The 26,842-nt window shown below is 38.3% G+C and overlaps 2 protein-coding genes across 2 annotated transcripts in view; both read right to left on the reverse strand.

Annotated features, from left to right (window-relative positions):
* The window catches only part of LOC106052535 (FMRFamide receptor-like), a 137,380-nt gene extending 113,495 nt beyond the window's left edge, over nt 1-23,885 (reverse strand). Inside the window, exon 1 of the mRNA XM_056025525.1 lies at nt 23,766-23,885. The gene's annotated coding sequence lies outside the window, so the exon portion shown is untranslated. The remainder of the gene's footprint in view (nt 1-23,765) is intronic.
* Nucleotides 1-26,842, reverse strand: part of LOC106052530 (general transcription factor 3C polypeptide 1-like) — a 241,653-nt gene that overhangs the window by 153,593 nt on the left and 61,218 nt on the right. The window lies entirely within an intron of this gene.

Here is a 26,842-nt window from a genome sequence, read left to right on the forward strand (position 1 = left end):
TGTTTATATTTGGTTTATAAAATACAAGGTAAAAAACTTTTTCAAATCGAAGTTTAGAAAAAGTCATATCAGGCCACAAAGTCTTTGTCAGCGACAAAGCAGACATTAGCTTTCGGTGACCGATCCCCTCAGCAGACTCGTGGGTATTTTTTTTCATCTGTGTGCTTTTTGATGCTTCGCCCAATGCTTCGAGACTTTTTAAGAGCTGAAAATTGAACCATCGTACTGTTTAAACATGCTTGTCAATGGGTCACCTTAAGGACCTTTACACTGTCTTAAAACAAACATTAGAAAAAAAGAATACTTTAACAAAACAACAAAGCTTATCTATGGGGGAAAAAAACAGCTAATTACTGCCATTTATCTTAAAATTACATGGTTTAGTTCCCTTTCTCCTATGTAAAACTAAATTAATTAATTAGTACTAAATAATTAATTAATTTGTTAATGTTTTTGCATTGACTCGTGTATTGTCATCGACTAGGGAAAATAATGCAAAATTTCCACTTGATCGGAGAATGAGAAGAAGGAGAAAGAAAAAACGAATCAAAAGTAATAAGGGGATTAAATCCATATATACATCCACATCTCTCATTAAGTAGCATTTATAATTAAAATACCAATAATCAATGAACTAGCTGGTTAATGTTGATTATTTATTTTTAATTTCACGTTTTGTCAGGTTCAATGAATAATTATGCAAAGTTTTAAATTGATCCAAAAAAAAAAAAAAAGGAAAGTGGAGAAAAAACATATTCCAACTTTGTACCAGACAGACAGACAGAATGACAGGGTAAGTATACTTCCACCGTCTCTAGAACTTTGCGACTATTGGTCCGCGAAATGAAATGTACCATGCCTCTAAAACTTGGTTACCAAGAGTCAGGGACCGTTGTCCTAAGAGCTAGCACTAGCACTTTCCACAAAACCCACAGATCAGTCTACTAGCAAATAGGTAGCCTCTCCCTCCAAAAGTTGTAACTCCACGTCTGAAGTTGTTTACATCCCCCGCTAATACTTCGCGCCAAAACATAAATAGGGTCAAGAGAAAGCCTTTAAGAAACATGTCATGCCTTGGAGAACAACGACTGACATCTGAGATCCGTGCAGTCTGTATCAAACTCAATCAGAAGCTCTCGTACCCAAAACTTTTCTCACAAACATTCAAGCAAAATAACTGGCATTCAAACGTACTTAAACCTTTTTGGGGTGAGTTGGGTGTGTGTGTGTGTGTGGGGTGTGAATGGGGGGGGGTAGTGTCTTTAAAAGAGAAACTATCACGATGCTTTCTATGCATCCCGGATATCTTCGATGTCACAGTGCGGCATTCACTCCTGACCCCCGTAAGATAACACTATTGAGGGCTATGACGTCAGTAAAAAATTTCCTAATTCATCAGCAAGGTATTGCGTCGCCAACTACTATGAGACGATGGTCTGCATAACAAAACAACAACAAACAAAAAAAAGGTCAATATTTGTGTCAAACGAACAAAATATTGTCACCATTTCACCTTCATCCAGCCTTCTAAACAAAATGATCAACTCGTGTCCTAATTTCTTTCCCGTCTAAATGTAGCATTATTTCCTGACCCCCCCCCCACCCCAGTCGGAGTTAAGGTCTCAGTCGGCTACGTTCCGCTTTAACCACGTTTCTATCTGGCACCCACTCTAAACATCTGCTCGTTTCACGCCACTGAAAGCTACACAAACATAATGACTATATCTCCTGGTTCTGTCAAGCACAACTGAAATTATTTATGTAGTATCTCCGTTTTGGTGTCAAGGTGTTTTGGTTGCGTCAGTCAGACGCACCTTTGCATTTGAAACCGAAAAAAAATGTGTAACGTTTAAAATATTCCAGTCTCCCCCCCCCTTTTTTTTTTCCCAGGTGAAAAAGAAAAGAGTCAAGACTTTAGATTTTATGACAATAGATTTATTCCAAGCGGAGACGCTGTAAGCGAAAAATAAATACCCAGGCAGTCCTTGCGATGCAGTCAGACACTAGATCAGACTCCGGGTCAATGAAATAATCGTTATAAAACAGCTTTTGGTCTGCGGGTCTGTGTGACTCACCTTGACCTTTCCCCGACAATAAAACGATGAGCCTCTGAGATTTTACAGGGGTCTTTATGTGTCGTTTGGAATTTCAAGAAAAAGATCTACGATCTGACCAACGTCGATACTATATTCTAACGCGGTGGCCACGCACACAATGTGTTATCCATTGGTGTTTTTTTTTTTCAGCCTAAAGAGTTTCTAGAATTGTCCATGTCATTATTAAGTTTCTGGTTAGCATGACGAGGAACACTAGCAGACTTGTGGGCGGGAAGGAGGAAGAATACAAACATGAAAGACAAACAACATTAGAAAGATTAAACCTCGTTCTAATCTCAGAAACAAATACGCACAAACAAATAGTTCTTTGTCAGCTTTCATTAATTTCTTTCCTGAAAAAAAGTAAATTAAATAAAATAATAAGAAATTAATAAGAAATTTAAAGAAAAAAAACACCTTAAGATAATTTCCCTGGATGACTAAAGATGTATAAATAAATCAAAATTTATGGTTGGAAAGAAAAGCATTGACTACATGGTGGGAAGTGACGTCATTTGGCCAGTAGTTTAGCTTATTCCTCAGTACATGGTCGTAACTCTGCTCCTACGCCGAGGCATATAGTTCGTACCAGCGCCCCGCTCGACCTGAACAGATCTAAGGGAAGGATGTTGACATTGTAGAGAGAAACAACCGGGCTGCGGCCAAAACAAAGAGCTTAGGAAGAAACAGCAGACCTTGTTATGTTCTATGTTTGTGATGTCCTGTAAATAAACACCTCGTTGAGTTGTCCTCCTGAGATGTATTACACTATAATTACTTCCTTGTTAAGTAAGTGTAGCATCCATAACATCTCCATCTCATAAAATGACAAGCGATATAAAGAGTCGATAATAAAAAAAACAATAGAAACATTTTTGTCACGTCAATTAGATCTCTACATGAAGCCGAACAACCCAACCCAACAAAGTGTCAATATCGTAAAATGTTTTATAGGGAAAAGAAAAAAAGCCACATTTGGAAAAAAAAAAAATAGACGGGTCTGTTCTTTAAGTTGACATATTGACATATGACTTGGAGATTATTGTCATGATTAAACGTAGTTTTAAACTTAAGAAATGACCTCTTCAGCGTAGGAGTTTTAAAGAAAAATGACTTCTATAATAGCTGTCTTAATACCGTCGTTCTGAGTTCCTTGTTCAGACCAATGTGAAACTCTTGTCCGGATTGAATGTTAAAAAGCAACAAAATTGTTTTTGAAGAAAAAAAAAAGGCCGTGTTACGACCTTACCAAAGAGTGGATATCATTGGTAAGGCGATTCTTCTATTTTGATCGCCAGACAACACAAAACAGGACAAGCACCTTGTATATATTTATATATATAAAAACGATCATATTATTTGAGAATCATTGTAACGCAACACCCGATTAAAAAACAAAAACATAGGCTGGAGTTCAACGCAGTATTGAAATTCAATTTAAATTAAACACTTAAAAAAAAAAGAAACATGTTAAAAATAAGCAAAATGAATTTAAACAGAAAATGAACATGAACAGACAGACACAAAACATGAACATACAGACACATAACATGATAATGCGCTCAGAAATAACATGGACACACACACACACACAAAATGAACATACGTGTGTGTGTATATATATATGTATATAATCTGAGCATGCAAACACATTACATGAACACTCACATAAAATGAACATACACACATATAACATGAACATGCACAAAAATAACATGGGCATACAAACACACAACATGAACATATACAAAAACATAACATGAACATATACAAACACAAAACATAAGCATACAAACACGTCTAGAAAATCTTTCACCCCGCTCTCCCGCGTCCCTTTAGCATCGTAACGCCATTGTAAATAGCAAATGAAAACTGGGGCGAGGTTATGAATAGCCAACGAAACCTGGAGGGCGAACTGGACAAGCCAAGTGTCAATCGCCGCCAGCAGGAATCGTAGCCCAGAAGATTAGGAAACTCTCCACGTAAAACAGTTTGCATGTCTGGCGCGTGCACGAAGATATATTGAAATCCAATTATTTAAAACAAAAAATTGGCGCGAAACCGTAGGCTGCATAGCGTTGCTTCTTCGTGACGGGCAATCAGATGATCGCTTCGAGACAGGGTGCCTCACTTAGAGGCTTGGTGTCAGAGGCGAGGCGACATCTTGAAGTTAGCTTGCCACGAAAACATTCGTCTTTATTAGCACTTTTTTTTTTTTAATTTTTGGCTCCATCTTTAACTGGAAAACTTAAAGGAAAACCTTTTTTCAGAAATCCGGACATGTCAATGTCTTTGTGAAAATCTCAACATTGCTTTCAAAACAAAAGAATTCGCTTCTTTGATAAACAAAACACTAGATAACCAAAGAGGACAAAATGTATACAATGAACGTGTGTGTTAGAGTTTTACATTGCAGAAACTATTAGAACAAATTACGATTTTTAAAAAAAATACATAGGCCTATGGTGAAAAATGCGTGATGCTATTTAGAATTTAAAAAACATCCAGATTTTTCAGGAATTAATTTGAGCAATGCTGTGCGATACAAGCCTCGTCAAAAGCGAAGAAGAATCAACTAAAATAATTTCCGAATGAAACCTATTAGCTTCAGGCAAAGTATATGATAATAAATGATTACGTGGCAGGAGTTATAAAATGGTATGCCCACACAAATGAGGAGATAAATCTCAAGAGTGCTGTGATCTGCAGCATTATAGATAGGAACGCCATAGTGCAAGCTTGTCGTATTTACCCTTTAATACCATGATTTCTTTTTCAAAAAAGATCCTTTTTGCGTCATTCGGAATGAAATGATGATGCCGACAGAAAAATGAAGGTGGGAGGTACACGTATACCCCTCCCAACCATGTCATCTCCACCACTGAAGAGAACATGCCACACCTCTTTGTAAACAGTGTCGAATTGCAATGGGCAAGAACAGGCGTTAATGATTCTCTTGTGTACAATCGCGTACATCTTATAGTCTAAATTTAAACTCAAAGGGCGCATTTGAGAGCACACAATATATGGTTAGAAACGTCAGAAGCATGTATCAGTGGTCCCCAAACCTGCACCGACTGGATACCTTATGCATCTCTAGCACGCGGGTCATGGGAAGCATCACAAAAATGGTCAAGTCCAAAAGAATAGAACCTCTGCGTCTACATTAAGCAGTTAGGACAGACATTTCCAGGATGCTGGATATAGCCCACGGGCCGTAGTTTGTGTACCACTGATGTAGGTTATCACTGCTCTAAGATGATAATTGCTGCTCACGCAAATAGAGACAGAAACGTCTTCCTAATGAGACACTCTAAAGCAATTTAGCGCGAGCAAGAAGCAGCCACCTGACTCCGCGACGGAAATAGACGAACAACACAAAGACAGCGGCGGAAGTGAGACGCGTTGACTCACACACACTCGGCACTCACACACATACACGCGCATTGATTTCAAACAGAACAATTCTTTCCAAAAAAAAATAACATTCTATTAACTTTTTGAGAGCAAGAGTCGAGGTCAAGCCTTGACCTTCGAGTGGTATCTTTCGAGTTTATTTCTGGAAGCCTGTTTCTGGACATGACACCGTGAATGGCGTTTGTTGTCCAGAACCCCCTGCTGGTGCCATACTGAGTGGTGCTAATGTATAGAAGACGACGTCGCTATATCATCGGACATTTTATAGAAAAAAAAGGGGGGTGGGAATCTTATTTAAAAGTGTATTGACATGTGACACAGTCCACAATCGGCCCTTAAATCTATTTTAATGTGACTGACAGCTTACATTGCAGAATGACGGATGCCATATTGCAGCTGGACGCATGTTATATCGTAGCTGGACGCATGTCATATCGCAGCTGGAAGCGTTATAGTGCAGCTAGACGCAAGCCATACTGCAACTGGACAAATGCTATGTTGCAGCTGCTCGCATTTTATATTGAAGCTGGAGGCATACTATGTTGTAGCTGGACGCAGGTAATATTACAGCAAGACGCCTACTATATTGGAGATGGACGCATATTATAATGCGACGGGACGCGAACTATATTGCGGTTGGCCGTGAGATACTTTCCATTGAGCAGAGACACAACCCAGATATTTTCCATTGAACAGAGATACAACCCAGATACTTTCCACTGAGCAGAGACACAACCCAGGTACTTTCCACTGAGCAGAGACACAACCCAGATACTTTCCATTGAGCAGAGACACAACCCAGATACTTTCCATTGAGCAGAGACACAACCCAGATACTTTCCACTGAGCAGAGACACAACCCAGATACTTTCCATTGAGCAGAGACACAACCCAGATACTTTCCATTGAGCAGAGACACAACCCAGATACTTTCCATTGAACAGAGACACAACCCAGATACTTTCCATTGAGCAGAGACACAACCCAGATACTTTCCATTGAGCAGAGACACAACCCAGATACTTTCCATTGAGCAGAGACACAACCCAGATACTTTCCACTGAGCAGAGACACAACCCAAATACTTTCCATTGAGCAGAGACACAACCCAGATACTTTCCATTGAGCAGAGACACAACCCAGATATTTTCCATTGAACAGAGACACAACCCAGATACTTTCCACTGAGCAGAGACACAACCCAAATACTTTCCATTGAGCAGAGACACAACCCAGATACTTTCCATTGAGCAGAGACACAACCCAGATACTTTCCACTGAGCAGAGACACAACCCAGATACTTTCCATTGAGCAGAGACACAACCCAGATACTTTCCATTGAGCAGAGACGCAACCAAGATACATTTCATACAGGATAAGAGGAAGTTTGATAAAGCTTAAAGCAACCCTGCAAGAAGATATCACCCATCATCGATTCGCACTACATGCTACAGACCGCCTGCTACACATCACCGCGACGCCTCTCTCGTAAAAACAAAATTATAAATTAGACTGATTAAATATACAGTTTTGAATATAAATCAAATAATAAAAGCAATCTAAATGACCCCGGAATTCATTAATCGAACTGTAACTCGATCTGTCCGTAGTTTTCATCATCTAACGCGTTATTTTAAATTTACCCATTCTAGAGCCCTGCCTAATATCAACATCAAGTTGACCTGTCTATCCACAATGACGGAAAGCAGTAGCCACGCCCAAAAGGTGAGTCTAAAACACACATACCCTGATAACTCCCCTCTCCATCTCCTGTATTAGATAAGGTAGATCTATACACTCGCCAAACAGCATGCGCGGAGTCTACAAGGTGAGCAACGACCGAGAAGAAAATGATCTTTCCGGAATGGAAGTCATGGCACTACGGGGTAGGTGCGGCATGCACAGTCCACACTGAATTGTTTGCTAGCTTACTGCGTGTAGATCTATTTAGACCCAGAAGTATGTCAGAAACAGGGCATCAGTAGACTACTGGACGCCTGGCGATAGGGGAAGGGGGCCCATAAACCTTTACAATTAGGAGAAGAGTTATCTTGGCATTAGACAGAGAGTCGTCTATCAGGCACACACACATTTTACATGAGCTTTTCAAGCGACCTTACAGAAGAAAACTCAAAGTTGTTTCTTGTTTCCCCCCTTGTTCCACATTCGTGTATGTGCGCGCGTGCGTGTGTCTGTATTGATATTCATTCCATTGTCACCTTTACAAGATTTTCCGAGCAATTTTTCTATTTCTTTCCGAGCCGAGACAAAAATTTAATTGAAATTTCTGACAAACTTTTCTATCCTTCAACGTATTTGATCAACTCCTCCCCCCCCACACACACACACAACGACCGCCCCCCCCCCCTTTTTCCTGACCCACTTTTTATTGTTTTATGTGAAGTTTTTGTCTTTTACACTTTTTTGTTTCCAGCCTTTTAATTAAAACGAAAACGTGAATACGTGACAAGAAGCATTAACACAGAAACAAGAGTCAGAAACACACACAAACAATTTACAAACATGCAGACAAACACACACACACAATTTACAAACATGCAGACAAACACACACACACAGACAATTTAAAACACACAGACAAACACACACACACATAATTTACAAACGTGCACAGAGCAAACAAACAAATAAAAAATTTACAAACATTTGCTACACAGAGCATTATGGACCTACCCACACGCAAACACAAGTTACAAACACACAGAGCATTATGGACCTACCCACACGCAAACACAAGTTACAAACCCACAGAGCATTATGGACCTACCCACACGCAAACACAAGTTACAAACACACAGAGCAGTAGGGGCCTACCTACAGACAAACGATCTTGTTCGTACCTAGAGGATAGCAAAGCCGTTGACGTGTTCCGCCACTAACACAAGGCTAGTAACGGCCACTAACACAAGGCTAGTAACGGCCACTAACACAAGGCTAGTAACGGCCACTAACACAAGGCTAGTAACGGCCACTAACACAAGGCTAGTAAATACAATATTTCTCAATGAGAACAGTTGCCTTTTAAACCTCATCGACATTCTGGATAGTTCTTTTTTTCTATTCAGTAGGTAAATTGATGAAGAAAATATAATAGATCTAGTAACTATAGTAGGAGGCGCGGTGGCTGAGTGGTTAAGAGCTCGGCTTCCGAACCTGGGGTCCTGGGTTCTCGGTGAAGACTGGGATTTTGAATTTTCGGGATTTTTAGGGCGCCCATGAGCCCACCCAGCTCTAATGGGTACCTGACTTTAGTTGGGGAATGTAAAGGCGGTTGGTCGTTGTGCTGGCTATCTAACACTCTGCTTGTTAACCGTTGGCCACAGAAACAGATGACCTTAACATCATCTTCCCCATAGATCGCAAGATCTGAAAGGGAAACTAGTAACTATAGTAAGTACTTTAAGTTATCATGAGTGGTGCGCAGTAGGAATAAGCAATAAATACATTCGAGAAGCAATGAAAACATAATTCTTCACTGACCAATACACGTACAATACTTTCATTTGAATAGTTCTTTTTTGTTTGAAAGAAATCTCTCTCTCACTTTTGTATCCCCAGTTTTTTCTCTCCATCGAAGACTTGCGTCTCACCACTGTTAGTGAAGCAATGAAGCAACTAGATGATACCAACCACAACAACAGCGAGTAAAGAAAGTTTCTTCAACACCAGTAGATGTCTTCAGTTACAAAATATTTCACTACAGATTTCTAGATCTGTCTCAGCAAATGTTCCTAGTCTAGAGAGACATTTCTAGATCTACTTCTGTAAACGTGTTAAGTCTGTTTCGAGACTTCTCGAGACTTCTTTACGTATTTAATTCAAGTGGTCCTCACAAGAAACTCGCCGTTAGTTTTTTTTTTCTCTGCGTTCTTGTGTTCAGGCTTACAATTGACAGAATCGCGCCATTTTATAGCGCGTGCGTCAACTGTCTAAAAGTGTCCTCAGGGCAACTTTTTACGGAGACAAACAAATATATATATATATATATATATATATATATATATATATATATATATATATACAAAACTTCAGTATATGGAATAGAATAGTATCGCAAAACTAGAAATGTTGGTTATTTTGTAATAGTACAACATTGATTTCTGATCTGAAGATAAAGGAAATATTTCAAGAACATGCGCAGACTCTTCTGTGACCTATTTATTTTGCCACATGATCAAGTTGATAATAAATGGGATGATATCAAAAGTCTGATATTTCAAACAAAAGGGGACATTCCCGCGATATAAACAAGTACTAGTTTCAGTATCTGTTATGTACTTCAGTGCTTCCACCAATTGGTATTTTACATCCAGCCGAAACAATTATCCTCCATTAGGTATTGAAATAAATGTGTAAAAGCCAAATGTATTTAAACTTAATTAGATACAGTTATTTAACTCAACCCTAGACATATTTAAATACCAACAGTATTACTGTAAGCTATATAAAGAATCCTAGATAAGTCTTAGTTTATATGTGTTGGTGTGTCAAGTAATTCGTTTTTTGTGTTAGTTGTTACAATGACATTGCAGGAGTTGATCTAGACATAAAAACAAAATATTAATTATAATCTACAATTGATAAACGCTGATAATGTTTGTGTGAGTGTAAATGTGTGTGTGTGTGTGGCTGTGTGTTTATGTGTTTGTATGTATAAGCTGTGTGTGTCTGTCTCATATGTGTGAGCATTGATGTTTGTAATTAAATGTGTGTAAACATGTCTGTGTGTGTGTAACTGTGTGTGTTTAGCAACGTGTGCCTATATGTGTGTAGCTATGTGTGTGTAAAACTAAGTGCAACTGCACATGTATAAATGTCTATGTTTAACGATGTGTTAGTATGTGTGTATATGTGTGTGAAAATGTGCTAGAGCACATTGAATCGTATTAAAGTGTGTTCCAAACATCCTTGTAACTTGGTAAGCACAGACTATTTCTGGAAAGTCTGATAAGAACCTGAGCTGACCGATCGTGTTTCAAAAGTGCCTGAAGTCAACAATTGGCTTTTAACAAAACAAGATGGACAGCTTCAACACTACGGGGGAACTTAGAAGGATGTTACAGGAAATCAGGCCCGGTGCTGGAGATATGAGTGCTGTGTGTAGGTGTGTGCGTGGTTCGTGGCACGACAAAGAAGGGTCTGTTGTGTGTTTTTGTTTTTAAATTTCGCTATAGTTCATCAATCAAGGCGGTAGACAAGATCTCCATCAAAGGCTGGCTCTAAGATTGGTAGAATACCAAAAGTTATAAAAGGTGGCGTATGCAAGTATTAAGAGGTGAGGAAGAGATAAGAAAGCAGTGGCGTCGCTTAGCCAATGCAGTGCTTTTTGTGTGACGGTACGCACCGTACGGCGTACTGGCAAAAAAAAAAAAGAAAAAAAAAAAAAACTGAACCAATGTAACATATATGGTTGGTGTTCGAGTGACCATAAAGCAGCGGTTCTCAACCTTTTAGGCGACCCCTTTATTACAATCCCCCACTCTGCCGCGCCCCCCCCCCCACAGCAATAGAAGAATATACCAAAAAATCAATTTTTTCGATGTTCTTAGGCGACCCCTGGCAAATCGTCTATCGACCCCCAAAGGGGTCGCGACCTACAGGTTGAGAACCCCTGCCATAAAGCTAATGACTTTAAGAGAAAAGAAATAAGTAACGGGGGAAGCTTTTAACCGTATTTCCTGCCTACGTAATGAACCTATTGCCAAGTAGAACAGAAAAATGATCTTTTTGTTCAGTTTAAGTTAACACAGACAGGAAACATAGCAAAATACGCAAGAACAGAACACTGTCGGTGTTGAGGTTTTAGTTCGTTACGAACCTTTAATGGTGACAACTGAAATAACTGTGTACAGCCAATGAAGATAGCTCTAAGTGAGGATATTTTCAAGCTGTACTTTCTACGACGATGATGTGAGGCTAGTAGAGTGGCAAGTGGATTAAGAGTACCTGGAATGATCTGATAATATTGGTGACCTTCAAGTTCAGCTAAACAAAGTCAAGGACGCTACGCTGAAGTTCACTGTTGCCAACTAAACCAAAAAGAATAAAGCTCGATCTATAATTTTATCCATATCTCAATGCGGGTCAGTTCATCTTCCTATCAATTCTTTTTCTACTACTGCTACTTTCTGTTGTTCATTAAGTTATAAGTCAAAGAGTGAGACTCTAATGCCTCCTCCGTTTTTTTTCTTAAGTTACTAACGGAAGAGCGCATGTTCAACAGTGAAAAATAATTATCATGTTTGTTTGTTTTTTAAATACCATAGTTCACCAACACTTTTGTACACCGGAAACACTTTTCATAGCCATGTATGACAATCTCCACTGGATCACTTTACAAAAATTGAGCTCCCCTGTCTTGGAGAATTCTGTCAATGTCAAACTCATTAGAAAGGGGGAAAAAAACAACGTGCAGTGACAATGTACTTATACACCAGAGCCCGAAGTCCAGTAACTCTGCCAGATTTTCCCCATGAACATTTCGATACTTTCAAAGATGGGGGCCTACGTACAAAGCAACATACAGAATATAAGTTGTGTGGTCAACAAGAAGAATGAGGATTGAGTGAGCCAGTAGGAAAGAGAGAACAGCCGGACGAGAAGGAGGCAGCGAAGACTCGATACCATTTATTATCAAAGGATTTGTTCAAAAAAGAAAAAAAAAAACAATGATAGATCTCCTCGGATGATGATCAAGAAAGGGAGGTCAACTATGTCCAGAGGTGAAAGAGGCAAACATTTGTTTCAATCGCCGGCACAGGACCAGAAAATAATTGATGGACCTAGGGTTATTTCCCCATTAGTTGATCACTAGGGGTACAGTCATTGCCTGTCAGCCATGACACGTTATCGAAGGGGATGTAACTGAAGTTTTTCCACCACGCACACTGACCTACTGTGAGAGAGACACGTGACACTACTCTAACCATAGTATCTAGGAATGATGGGACATTGTTAAATAATGGGGGAAAAAAAACTTTCCAAAAACTTCTTACAAAATGCAGCAAATATAGTAATTAAAAACCCAGATTTTGTTTTAAACTAAATGTATATTACTTAGAAATGAAGATTGAAAAATAGCAGTGAAAACGCTATATAGCAAAGAAAACAAATCTCAGTAGAAACTTTGAGTGGCTTTCTTTCATGATGTAACAGAATTTCTTTATTCCTAGCTATCAGTTGAATTGCATGGTCAGACATTCAATAACCACTGGCGAAAGTTGACAAGAAGCTCCACCGTTCAGTAGTTAGCGGATGACCCTAACAGAGTAAGATCAACAGCTCAAAGTATAGAGCTACTTGTGACCAGACACCTGGAGATTGGGTTACACGCGCATCAACCCCCAACCCACTTAGCTTTCTAGACAAACTAAGGAAGAGCCCCTCCCCCCCCCCCCCCACCCCCATCGTCTCTGAAGACCAGGCAATGTCCAATGTTTTCCCGAACGACAGAGACAACAAAACCTTGTCTCGCTAAGTTTCCAGATACCATGAAATGTAAACCAGTCCAATCAATACGACCTTGTCCAGAGTTCTTCTCTTGTGCCTAATGAAAATGTTTTCGGACATAGTTTTTTTTTTGTTTTGTTTTTTAAATCGGACATAGTTTTTTTTTTTTTTAAATTGAATCCAAGGAAATGACATGGCGGATTTATCCAAGAGCTAGTAATTACATGGATACCAGACATATGATTTAAATTTGTTGCGGATTTTCATTTTATCTCTTCTTCAGCCTTAGACTCAATTCTTAGGACAATTAGGAAGAAAAAGCTTTCATTTAAATCGATGCTAGCGCGAGCTAAAACCTGGAGCAAGGGGAGGCTATGCATCTACATTCTTCTGCACACCGCCCTACAACATTGTTCAGTTTGCAGCGTGTAACTTAATTTAAGAAGTGTGTCACACACGCACATATATATAAATATATACATACAGTGACAAGCAAGAGACTGCAGTTTAACTTTTGTTTGTGTAGAATTCCACAAAATGTAGCTAACTAGTACACAACTCTAGACAAGCACGAGTCAAATAAACAATATTTAGTCAATCAAAGTATTCAGAATTGCTGGCCTGATATAAAGATGTACTCAGTCAAACATTCTACTCCATATAGGGAGAGCTCCCTGGTTTGGAAACCACTGCGCACTTCTCATATATTGGTCTAGTCATCTGAACACTCCAACATAATAATAAGAACGAGGAAGAAGAAGAAGAAAACATTCTACTGACCAGGGCTTCTTTTTTGTGACGGTACGCAACCGGTACGGCGTACCTATGGGAAAAAATTATGACTTTTCTTGTATTTTAACGTTTATTATTAATTTATTTAAAAGTTAGGCAATCCATCAGCGAGTACCGGCTTTTTAATTTTTTACCAAAAACAAAGCACTGCTACTGACCAACAATGAATACAGTCTCACTGCTACTGACCAACAATGAATACAGTCTCACTGCTACTGACCAACAATGAATACAGTCTCATTGCTACTGACCAACAATGAATACAGTCTCCAATGATCTGTAAGACAAACATAAAGAACGCTCAAATCTACATCTCAATGTTTAAAAAATATTTCCTGTGGTCCGTCTTCTGGACACACAACAATTTATATTTGTTTAAACAGAAACTACATAGAGAACATGGTTCCTACGATTGCAGTGTACTGTTACCATATCCTTTCCTATTTCATTTCGCAACTGATTGCATTGAATACTAAAGCAGCCTTGAGACAGCTCGCTCCAAAGCTCTCCCAATCAGAAATGATGTTTTCTATACAAACAACTTCAGTACGCGGTAAACAAAGTGTTTGTCACTTTACGTCTAGGGTTGCGACGCATAAGGGAAAAGAGAGAGAGAGAGAGAGAAGGGGTATAGAGGTGAGAGGAGTTTTCCCATCTTATACATTTCTTATCCACGCCACGGTTGAGTGACTTAGAAGCGCCGGGAAAGTTTGAAGGACGATGGTAACGTGACCAAACTGAAAAGAGAGTGACCTCAAAGTGACGTTAATAAAGGCCCCGCGTACCCTTCGAAATAATTCAGCCCCACTCATTCCATCCCTGGGGCCCTCCTCAAATCAAATTCAAATCTACTTGCGTTAACAGGACGGCACTAACAGAGCGTAAGCTCCAGTCAAGATGTTTCAAACATGTCCAGATATCATGCGTATAGGTTAGGGAGCGTTTGGGGAGTGAGAGAGAGAGAGAGAGAGGGTCTGAAACAGAAAAGCAAAGAAAGTTTCAGTTGACACTTCCAATCAAAATGTCAATGTCTAAGAAAACTCTTGTCCTCTAGCCCGACATTCTTCATCAAGACATTTACATCCGATAGCCGGAAGACTGAAAACAATGTTTTCGCCACGCTCGGTTACATCCGGGAATCCAGTCAAATCTCTTCATCAATGATCACCTTGAAGAATCCACAGCGGTTCTAAGACTGAGGTTTGCAGATCTAAAGGCCCTCACATTATAATATGCCAATATCGCAATACTTACTTCTGATCCTTGGTCATAAGTTCTTAAAAAAAAAAAGGAGCTGAGCTAATGGCAAAGACTTGAGAGCGGCTTACCAAAGTCGTTTATATAAAACGGTTTAAACAAGGGGGTGTCAATTCCATCAGACTCTTTTGTTACAGGCTGATATTCTCCTTTCTATTAAAACAGGAAAGACATTGATGGACTTTCGGTTTAGTCAGACTTTGTTTCTGGAGATGCAACCCAACAACGACCTGGAACTATCGTTGCATTCTCTATACGCGTGAAAAATAAAATGGGGAGGAGGTGGAAAATAATTACTTTGAAACATAGACAATAATAATAATTTAAAACAAAACACACACACAGGACAGGCGGCCATCAATAACATAGGATAATACAAAATATAAACGAATTGATGAATATTATGTGTTGTTTTTTTTGTAATTAATGCTGCCAATTGTCTTTTTTTTTTTTTTTTACGAAACAGAGTATAACAATAAAATTCAAAAAGTAATTTAATTTGAAAATATTTTTTAAAGGCTCTCAACAGTACATCTGATAAGTCTAGTTGTCAGAAGATTTATAAAGTTTAATTTTTACAAAGGAATTCCCACTTGTTGTATTAGCAATGTTGTTTTTTTGATACCCTAGGGCAAACCAAACATACGCTGGATGAATCAATTCGATCGAAATCAACTTAAAGTTGAAATCGTTTTCAAAACAATTTTTTTTGTGATAAAAAAAATTGTGTACGAAAAAAAAAAAATGAAGTCTATATTTAAATTTCGTTAAAACGCAAAAAATAGTTTATAATTTGGTGTCAGCATTGATGTCACTTGAAACCATCAAATAACAAAAATTAGCAAGAACTATCCCTGGGACTTTTTCTCCTCAATGTCAAAACGTGAGAACAATTACAAAATATTCTTCCATTCCCAATAGGGGAGTGGGACACACCCTACACACAATCACACTGGGGGGCAATATTTCCAATTACGTCACTCGGCTCAATGAAGGTTGTCTAATGGTCAGTCATGGAGCACAATCCGTGTGGCAGCTAGTTACAGCAGACGACCGCCAAGTACCAGCTCATTACTTTCCGCCTGACAGACTCACGCTTTCCCCCCAGACAGCAGGAATGAGACAAGAGCGGTCTGGAAACATTAGACTACCAACCATTTCCAGTGAGACACGACTACAGCACTTTTGTTATGGATGGTCTAAGTCACAACTGGCATCAATAATATGGTCAAATCTACGCGGGCCATTTGGGCAAGGGAGACAACTACAATTTATAAAGCAAATGGTGTAGAATTATACAATCTCAGAAGCATGACAACGATTCCTAACGTGATGTATAGAGTACAGAAACATAGTGTTGGAGAGTGGATGTCCATAGACAAAAACTAAATAGTTAACATTTTAGACTACAGAAACATGGTATTGGGGAGTGGATGTCCATAGACAAAAATTTAATAGTAAACATCTTCAAATAAAAACAACTGTTAATGTACATGGACTGTGTGATCTTCATTTGCGATGCGATCTTTGTAGCTGGTACAAACAGGATCACAATAGCAATAGGGTCCCGAAAACGACTTGCTGACCACAGTAAAAAAAAAACAAAAAACGCAAACTAAAACTGTATGGACTTATCAAAACGCTCGCAAAGACCTTCCTCCAGGGAACAGTACCAGGGGAAAAACAAGAGGAGGCAGACAGAAAGCGATGGGAAGACATCAAAGAAAGCACGAGTCTGTAACTGAAAAGAATTCTAGTTAAGGCGAAAGACAGAGAGGAATGGAGAAAGACGGTCGAATGATCATGAATGGAGCCCCAACAGTCCAGCGGAACAAGGATAGCTGAAGAGTATGGTGAACAAAGATGGGGTATCAGGTGGGTTAGGGTGGGTTGTATTTGACCAAAAAACTTTTGTTCTGCCAGGCTGTGATCTCTGACGCTGAAATAGTCCCGCCATTACACGTCATCCCCGTTACTTAACAACCAGTAACAAGAAATGTTTACTAAAAAAAAAAAAAGGTCTGTCTATATTAGGTCAAAGATTGTTTACTAAAAAGAAAATTGAATATATTTTGCCAGAATGGGATTAATGTACGTTTAAGAAATGTTCAAGTTGTAATTGAATCCTTCAACAGTTCAAATACTAAACAAGAAAATATATAGTTTTAACAAAAAAATAAAATAAAGGTTTTTAAAAAATTCTGATTTCGTTCTCAAATGTCAATTATATAAATAAGGACCAAAAAAAAAAAGTTTTATAAAGCGATATTTTAGTTTTCCCTCTTAAAATTTTTTTTTATTCCTAGTGATTCCGAAACACTTAGTTAAGAACATAGACTGTATAAGTATCCTGTATGTCATTAAAAGTAACTTAGTATTAACAATATTTCTAGACAAGCTTGTAACTAGTTTAGACCAGTACGCAATATATAGACATGAAATAAGTATCTTAGTCATTAGCCTAAATATAGACATGATTGTAATACATTGGACATAATAGTAAGTACATAAAAAGTGTGTACATTGTGTATTTTGTTTTTATAATAGGATGTTTAGTGGGCTCTAGACACTGGAGAATACATTTCTCCGCTCTGATTGCAAAAAAAACCTTCTAGATATTGGCTCTTCGCCCAAGCCTTTTTTACTTTTACCTCTTTGGCTTGCAATGTGAAAAAGTACGCTGTGTAGTATATGTATATTAAACACAAAGTAAATGAATTTACAAAGCTCAAATGGCAGGAAAACGCCTGTAGCCAGGGCTCCGCTCCGGACCCCGAAGCTTTTAGTGATTTTCCAGACCACCTTGCTGGTTGAAGGGGGATCCGCTTGTCTCTCTACTGCTATTACCGAAAGAGCTTTTTCAAGTATACAAACATTTTACATTCAAACAATATTGTAAACTGTTAATTAAAAAAAACGGAAAATTATATTATATTTTCATGTTTTTAAGCTTCTTTTTCATTACATTCTTAAAACTCTTATATTATATTTTCATGTTTTTAAGCTTCTTTTTCATTACATTCTTAAAACTCTTATATTATATTTTCATGTTTTTAAGCTTCTTTTTCATTACATTCTTAAAACTCTCTCAGACTCCACTGTGGGAGCTTACAGCGCTTTTCCAGACCTTGAGCTGGCTGGCTAATAGAGAAAGAGATGGGGTGAACGTATTTCTGTCCTCTGGGGGTTTTAAAGTTAGGTAAATGTAAGTATATAAAAAAAAAAAACAATACACACACAATGAAATTTATTCAAGTGGAAAATTAAAGCTATGGTCTTATTATAATACAATATTAAAAAAATTGACCCCCTTGAGAACTCCATGGGGAGAAATTGACTTGAAAAAACTAAAACTAGTGATGTCTCCTATTTATTAATAGCCCAGTAATTAACATATTCAATAAGTGTCATCAGCTAGTAAAGGGTTAATCGACAGATCAAGAAAATGAGAACCACTGTGCCCAGTCTGTGCCATAAGAGTTGAAAAAAAAAAGTAATATTCTAGCATGAATTATCGAAGACGATCCTAAAAATAGACATAGACCAGAGTCTTAGAAAATATTTATTTCCTCAGGGAACAAAGTATGGACTACACTGTCAGCGTGTCTTACATTCCAATGCACAATTTGTCCGAGATCGAATCCATTCTCTTCCACTCACACATACATTTCTTTGTCATTCACCTCGCAGTTTGAGACGCTAGATCTATAACTCCATCCATATAATGTTCTGTAACAGACCGAGAAGAAAGAATGGCTCTGGTAAGCATGTCACTTTTGCCCTAACAAACTTCATGGCAGGTGAAGACAATACTCAAAGTCTCTTGACTGATCTCAACCAACCAAACACGCCCACGTCTTTAATAGGCCTATATGAGCCATCGATATCTCCAGTGTTGTGTGTGTTATGTATAGTACAGCGTCTAGATCCAAGTTATAAAAACTAGCCAATACTTAAAGTAAAGGGTTATTGTAAAGCGATTAACAGTAGACTGTACAATTTAAAAAAGGGATCTAAGAAAAAAGGAAACTGAAAAAAAATAGCAAAGTTGACAATAAAAGTGAGCAACACTTTCAAAACAAAAGAAGCTTCACTTTATGTAGCACACAAGCATACTGTTATAATCGTATAAATTACAGACGTTCTTTTATGTCTAATACATATAAGCTACGCGTGTCCAAGTGTTCACCTAATCGTGTATGTTAATTGGAGACTTAAACGCTGCTGAGTCATTGCTTTTCCTGGCTGATTTAGGCAAGCTAATCCAAACTGGCACTTGGGGAAAAAAAATCGTATTCGAATCCGTACGAGTATTTTGAATAAGAAATCCGCCTTTATCTTTGTGTCTCAGTAATCGTTTAGGTTATTAGTGAAGTTTGTGTCTGCCAGTTGAGCTTTGTTTGTTGGTAGTTTGTAATCACACACAGACATCTTGTCTATAAAAAAAAGTATTGTTTCCCTCTGAAATCTGGCAGTCTATAACTGAAGTCAATTGTTTCTCAAAGGACTGGTTGCTGAACATGGTCACGTGGTCAATTTTAAAGACAATTAGAATAATCCCATATTCGGAATCTTAACCTGCAACAGATTTGGAATGAAGAGACCAGGTTCGGATCGACTAATAAGATGGAAATGAACAACGCGGACATAAAGACGATTGGTAGGTATCAACAGAGAGAATAAATATCTGTTTCCTTCCACGGCAGTAGTAAATAATCTGCAGAACACACACAAAGAAAATTATAGTATATATAGACCTGAATCTGGTCTGCCTGACTTTTAGTTTAAAGAAAAGGGAGACTACTTGATTTATGTCATTCAGTAAAGGGCAGTAATGGCATTTACCAGACAGATCAAATTGACATGCCATCGTTGAGAATTAAGTTTCACATTCTACTACTCTCCCTTGATTAAAAAACAAAATCTATCCTCAGATTTTTACCCTTTGGAAAAAATCAACACCTCCAGATGTAAATATAACATCACTGCTTAGCTATGCAACAATGTTGCTCTTTTTACAGTGCCAATATTACCTTTGTTTACACAATTGTCAAGTCACGTTTCACTTCAGAAAATGATTGTTCTATCATTCGAGCAACTGATATCACTTTCTTTTTAATCCTCCAATTTTGATATGAGTTTATTTTTGTCGCGACGTCAATGACACAAAGTCGAATTGTCTTTTGAACAGCCGTGACAGTGTACAGTTTTGTTTGGCTCAAAATAAGGCGATCTAGGTGTTAAGAAGTAGTATTACCTACTGTTTGGAATGTAGAAGTCATCTACTGCTTGGGTCTATCGTTCTACTGCTTGGGACATATAATAGTGCTTCTTTTTAAGACGTCGAAATGATCGACTGTAGAACTGACCTGCTACTTGGGACGCAGAACAGATCTGTTGCTTGGGACGTAGAATAGACGTTGCTGCGTTATGATGGTTTTAGTTGACATGTCCCGTAGCAGTGTTATACTGACCTGGTCAGTAGCAGTGTCATGAAGATCTAGATAGCCAGGCCAGAAGCAATCTTATGAAGTTCTGAGCTGATCAGGCCAGTTAGCAGTGTTATGTTGACCAGGCCAAACGCAGTGCTATAAAATTGTGAGTTGACCAGGCCAAGAGCCAAGAGCAGTGGTATGAATGTGTGAGTATTGTGTGTGATAGGGAAATAGGCGTATACCCAGCAAAGCAATGACCAGGGAAATAGTATTGTGTGTGGTAGGGAAATAAGGCGTATACCCAGCTAACCAATGACAATCATGTACAGAGGAAATTTTTTTTTTCTTAATTACCGGCAGATATTCAACCTAAGAATTATATCATTTCATTTACAATAATAATACACTTGACAACACGAAATAACGAGTAAAAACTTTCAAAACTTCACCAAAGAACAAAGAAAAAAGTCAGTTTGTTTTTTTTTCCATTCGCTTTAACAATTCAAGAGCTCTCCTTAAATAAAAGTGTACAACAAATGGAGTGTCACGTGGCTACAGACAAGACAGACAATGAAGAGGCCACGGTGATGTAACAGACGATATCTCAATGCACCTCAGGCCTGGTCACTGTGGGTGAGCACAAATTAAAACACATTCACGCCTGGAAAACGTTTATTGCAAGATCTCTTTTTTTTTTTTTTTTTTAAATTTCCCTTTTCTCTCAGTTCAACAAATAGATTCACTTTATGGGAAATGGAAGCCGACACTAAATCGCTTGTCTAACTAAAACCTTAATCCATTCGAAGCCAAAAATACTTTTTTAAAAAAGGCAAGAGACATTATAAGATTCAGAACATTCTGTATTGTTTAGTCTAAGAATAAATGGGTGTTCCTGTTATGTGTTCCTCGAATGAAGTTGAGGAAGGGGGGGGGGGGGGGCGACTCCGCTCCAGAATGTGAGTTGATCTCATCACCCTTCCCTCCCTTTGCAAATGACGACAGACACACAACTTCAAGAATGATTGATTCACGTGGATAATTCAATCATTTCAATGATCTGCTCAATGGGATAAGATTGTTGCTTTTTTTTTTAAGGCAAAAAAAAAGTGTGTCTTGTTGACGAGCGGAAGAAGAAAAAAATCAAGACAGAATACGGACGTGTGAACTTATCACAGAGAAGACATAGATAAAAAGAACATGTGAGATTATCACAAATAGGACCTAGATATAGTTCTCAGAACATGTGAACTCAAACAGACAAATAGAATCCTAAAACAGGACAACTTGTACAAGACATAAACGTACCTGTTATTTGTATAAGACATCATGACATTAATACATGCATGACATAACATTATAACATAAATACGTGCATGGCATGACATTATGAAATAAATACAAGCATGACATGATACATACTGAAAAAAATTGATAGCAGACAATAATCTCGGTTGCGTCATGTGGTCCCAGGAGAAGTGTTAACAGGAAGTTATTTTATGCATTGGCTCCCCTTCAATGAAGAGTAAATATGTCAAAGCCTTAAAGGGGCATAATTAGCTTGAATCTCCTCAAGTCTATACCTAGTAAATGTAGCGTCACCAATGTCTGTCCAGTAACCAGTAGATAAATATAATTTTAGAAAGGCTCTCGAGTCGGACAACTTTCGACAGCCTATCGATAACAACGGAAATATTCAGCCCATGAGATCCCAATCTCTACCAGGCTTCACGTCTATGATCTTCCAATGTGCATCAGTTTGGGGGCATCTCACCGAACAGCTAGTACAAGCGAATCAACATTTCCTCCATGTTAACGAAAAAAAAAATCTTCAAAACCAAACGGAAAATTCATTAAATTTTAAGCTTTAAAAACTAGTGAAATGGAAAAAAAAGGTTATTGAAATTAAAAAAAAAAAATCGGAAATCTAGTAAACTGAAGTATTAGCACAAGAAGTGCAGATAGCATCTTAAGACGAGACGTGCTACAGAAGCCAGCTAATGGTCTGGCTTTGCTGATTGGTTAATATGAAATCTCTTCCTTCTGCCCGTGTATTGATTGGTCCTAATGAAAATTACACGCTGTGGTGTCGTATGGAAACAAGAAAACAGATGGAAAAATGGGAAAAAAAAACATACCGATAGTGTTACTCTAGTTTTCAAAATATCTGTAGCCAAGCCTCGACTTTATATAGGGGATTATTTTAATTGTCTTTAAAATTGACCACGTGACCATGTTCAGTAACCAGTCCTTTGAGACCGACAGACAGACAGTTAGACAGACATAGTGAATTGATATAACCTTTGTAAAAAGTAACACATGAAATTCAGAAGATGTGCTCAAAGTTGAACTGCACATTACACATGCCCTAGTGTGAAGTGTAAACAATGTAACTTGATAGCATTGCTTTGTTTCATATCCAGTACAAAGTCGTAGTTCATTCCAACTATCGCCGCCTCGACGTTATCGTAATTGAAATATAGCTTTAGTTGGAGACATTTTTAAACTGCAATTAACGCGCTAAAGCTTTATGACTTTATGACACTGACCTAGGCTGCTAAAAAAAATAACAGATGCACTAAAAAATAATACATAACATCCTAATATACTATTCTTTGATGCATTTTAATAGAATGGGAAACATAACACACACACTCACACAGAGAGAGAGAGTGTGAGAGAGATAGAGAGAGAGAGATTGGGAGAGACAGAGAGACAGAGAGAGAGAGACAGACAGCAGGAAGGCAGACAGATAAAGAGACGATAGAGTCTTTAAGAATTCAGAAATGTTTTACCACCTTCAAGAGCAGATCCAAAGTTGTAAAATTGAACTAAGAATTTTGTATCTAGGTAGCTTGTAACCAGTGCAGGAACAAAACTGTCATTATTATTATACAATAACAAGCTGTAGAAACTTACGAAGTCTGAACTATTAGTTCAAAGCACATATTACATACTATTTGTGTTTATTTACTGTTGCGTTGCTTGTTCATAACACATAGAATGTTTCAATTTTTACATTACATTAAACACAGACAGTGTTTAGAAATTTCACATACACTTGGCACTAGTTCACCCACGGTACAGATCAGAATCAAATCAATCGTACTGCAGCACACAATCCTAATAGTGCATCAAGCAAGACAGACACGAACGTTAGGCCCAAATACTATCACGCCCCCCCCAATCCAACCCAGGAACACGGGAAAAGGCTCATCTGTTTTGAGTCCTGCACCACGAGGAAGACGACCGCCCTGTCACGAGACTAATGACAACAATAATAACGTAAATGAAGCCTACCTGGCTATCACAAGTTGAAATAAACAACAACTCCACATGTGACACTACTAGTGATTTCCTGGTGAAATTTAAAGCAGGTTGTTTTTCTTCAGTAACAGAATTGAACGACACGGGTTATAAATACAGTCACGTGACCTGGTCGCATATTTCATTGAGAATCCTGCTTCCTCAACCTGATAGCCCCCTGCTCTTTTCCCAACTCCGACATACAGACGAACAACCACATATCCTCCAATGAACTATCAAAAAAAAAAAAATCCCAGGTAACCAATTCGGTAGTTCCATTTAAGTAACATTGTAATCAGCAGAGCGTGACCAGGGAGAAAAGGAAAAAAAACACAAAAACTAGAATGAGACGGGATGAGAGGGTGAGAAAGAGAGAGAGAGAGAGGAAGAGAGGGAGGGCAAGAGTTGCTAAAGTTTGTAATTGTACGATGCAACTGTTCTAAACGGTACAATGTAGGCAAATGTGTGGTTGGAGTGACACCCAGTGGATATCAAATAGCTCAAGATTTTGTTTCCCTTTCAAACATCTAGTCAGAGAAGCAAGATGGCTCCTGAGTCAGCAGAGAATGTTTATAGACAGAGCACACTCGTAAAAAAATGTAATACTAGAATCAGATTATAGAGTTTAACTGAAAAAAAGAGACCAATTATTTTTATTTTGGGGGGGGGGGGGAAGACTACAAGTTCAAGTCAGACTATAAGCACAACGTGGTAGCTTACATAGGTCAGTGGAGAATGAAGAAGAAATTAGCTTTTGAAGACGATGGACGTATAAAACAGGTGAGAGATTGCAGTCATGTATGGACAATGCTGGCTAAGTCTGGCCTATTTATTGTTTGTAAAAATGTTTGTCAAATGTTTTACATGTTTCGGATGTTCCTTCCGAGTTGAAGATAACTTCATTTCTAGTCCACACCTCCCGCATGACGACGGGGGATGGGAGCGGGCAGGGTTTGAACCCGGGATCATCGATAAGTCCGAACGACAGTCCAGCGCGCAAACCTCACGACCAGGCCAACCATTTATTGACAGATCCTCCAAATTTTTCACCACTGCTCCGCAAGACATCCCATGACCTTCGCCTCATGACCTCAGATAGTTGAGGTTAGTAGGACATTAAAATACCCATTTATCGATTGTCATGATTGCATCACAAGAATATTTTTTCCGCCTAATGCGGTCTTTCTAAATACTAATAGATTGGGCTCATTTCTGCATGTTTAACATCCAGCATGAAAGTTTCAGTCTTAGTTTAAAAAGTTTAAATTAAACTCTCAGTAAAAAGTGGAAATCCCTGCAACTCTGATGCAGAGGGCAAGCAATGGGGCTGTGAAAAGCGCGTGATCCGGCACTGGACAACATCCACGTCAATCTCCAAGATTCACTCAACATGTCTATCTACCAGTAAATTGGAAGAGGACAACGGCTTTTAAAATATCACGTTGAAAGTGATATTACACACAATGAATTCGCGAACTAGAAATAAAATAAACACCCGAAACGAAGTAACAGCAGATGACAGAAGCAGTAACAATTTTTACAGCAGTGCAGGAAGAAGTAAAAAGGGGAAACAACCGAATCTTAAGTGCTCTTTTGTCGTCCTTCAATAAATAAAATTACGAAGGGCGGTAATTTACAGTATTCATAGGGAAATAAAGTGACACTGTCGAAACCAGAGAAAATCGGGAAATCCCGTACTGAAAGTAATCAAGAAGTCTCGTCTAAATTGATTCCTTCGGTGATTTGAATGGCTTTTTAAAACGAGTTTTGTTTCTTTATTTAGCTTGTATAATGAATATGATTTAGCAGCAGTCAATGAAGGTGGAGAAACGTACAAAGCAGAACTTTACAAATATTTTCGAAACTCATTTACAAGAGTACCAGACAGTTGCTTCAACCGAGACTAATAATTATAGAAGGCATGAACACCAACCTATAACGTACGCAACCTGTGGGCAATTTAGACCTAAAGCTCGTTGCCATGTCACAGGTCTGTACTGCCAACACGTTGCGACGTCGCAGGGCAGTGTTGAGGCCCTCTCTAACTATTGGTCTCGCTTTAAAACACGCTTCTGAAATCATGAAAAGTCATAGGGTTCAAAAAACAAAATTTGGAAATTGTTGCTTGGAGTTTACACACACACAAAGTTAATGATCCAACGGATTAAGGCAACCCATTCCATTCTCTAATGACACTAGGGAAGAAGGAGCACTAGTACGAAATTGTTCTGGCGTATGGAATAAGAATCTGCTGTTTGTTGCTACTTTGATTTTTAAGATCATGTTGATGTTTTGTTCAGAAATTAAATTTTGAGTAAGTGAGAAAAAGGAAGCGATATGAAGAAATGTGGAAGCGCTGTTGTGAAAACTCAAGAAAAACGTCAGAAAATGAAAATAGCAAGATTGGAAGAGATTTTAAAACAAAAGAATAAAACCATCTCAAGGAACACAAACTGAAGAAAACTGCTAACACCTAAATACTACAAATTACTTTTTGATAAGAGCTTACGAAATGGATTCTGCAGTGCTGAAAAGTGCACACGAAGTATTCATTGGTTCATTACAATTCTCCGCTTATCAGTGTTTCAGTAGTCTGTACACCAGATACACCAACAAATTCTGCACTGTATGGACAAGCCCCCATGCTAGCACTATGCAAAAATAACATTTAAAAAGTAGTGTACTACATATACAAAAAAAAAAGCCGTTGAAAAAGACGTTAAACTTGTGTTTCTGTTACCTGTTCTTCCCTGGCCCATTCTTTATATTTAGTCAGACTAATAGGTTTCAACATTTTAAGTTCACTGATTTAATAATCATTAAAAGAAAAAAAAATCAAACCGGAAGTCGCCGGTCGTGTCCATTGAACTGAACACAGTAACATGTTTCAGTGAAATGGACAGCTGCGGTCTATCTCTGGTTCCCCATATACCATCTAGCGGATGAAGATGAGAGAAAGTCTGGAGATAAGGACAACTTAAAAATACGATAAAAAGGAATGATTTATTCGTGGGCTGTAATACTAATGTTTAGATTCCATAGGTCGTCCTTAGAAACAACAAACAACACGA

The sequence above is a fragment of the Biomphalaria glabrata genome, chromosome 4 (assembly GCF_947242115.1).
Source record: "Biomphalaria glabrata chromosome 4, xgBioGlab47.1, whole genome shotgun sequence".
Taxonomy (NCBI): domain Eukaryota; kingdom Metazoa; phylum Mollusca; class Gastropoda; family Planorbidae; genus Biomphalaria; species Biomphalaria glabrata.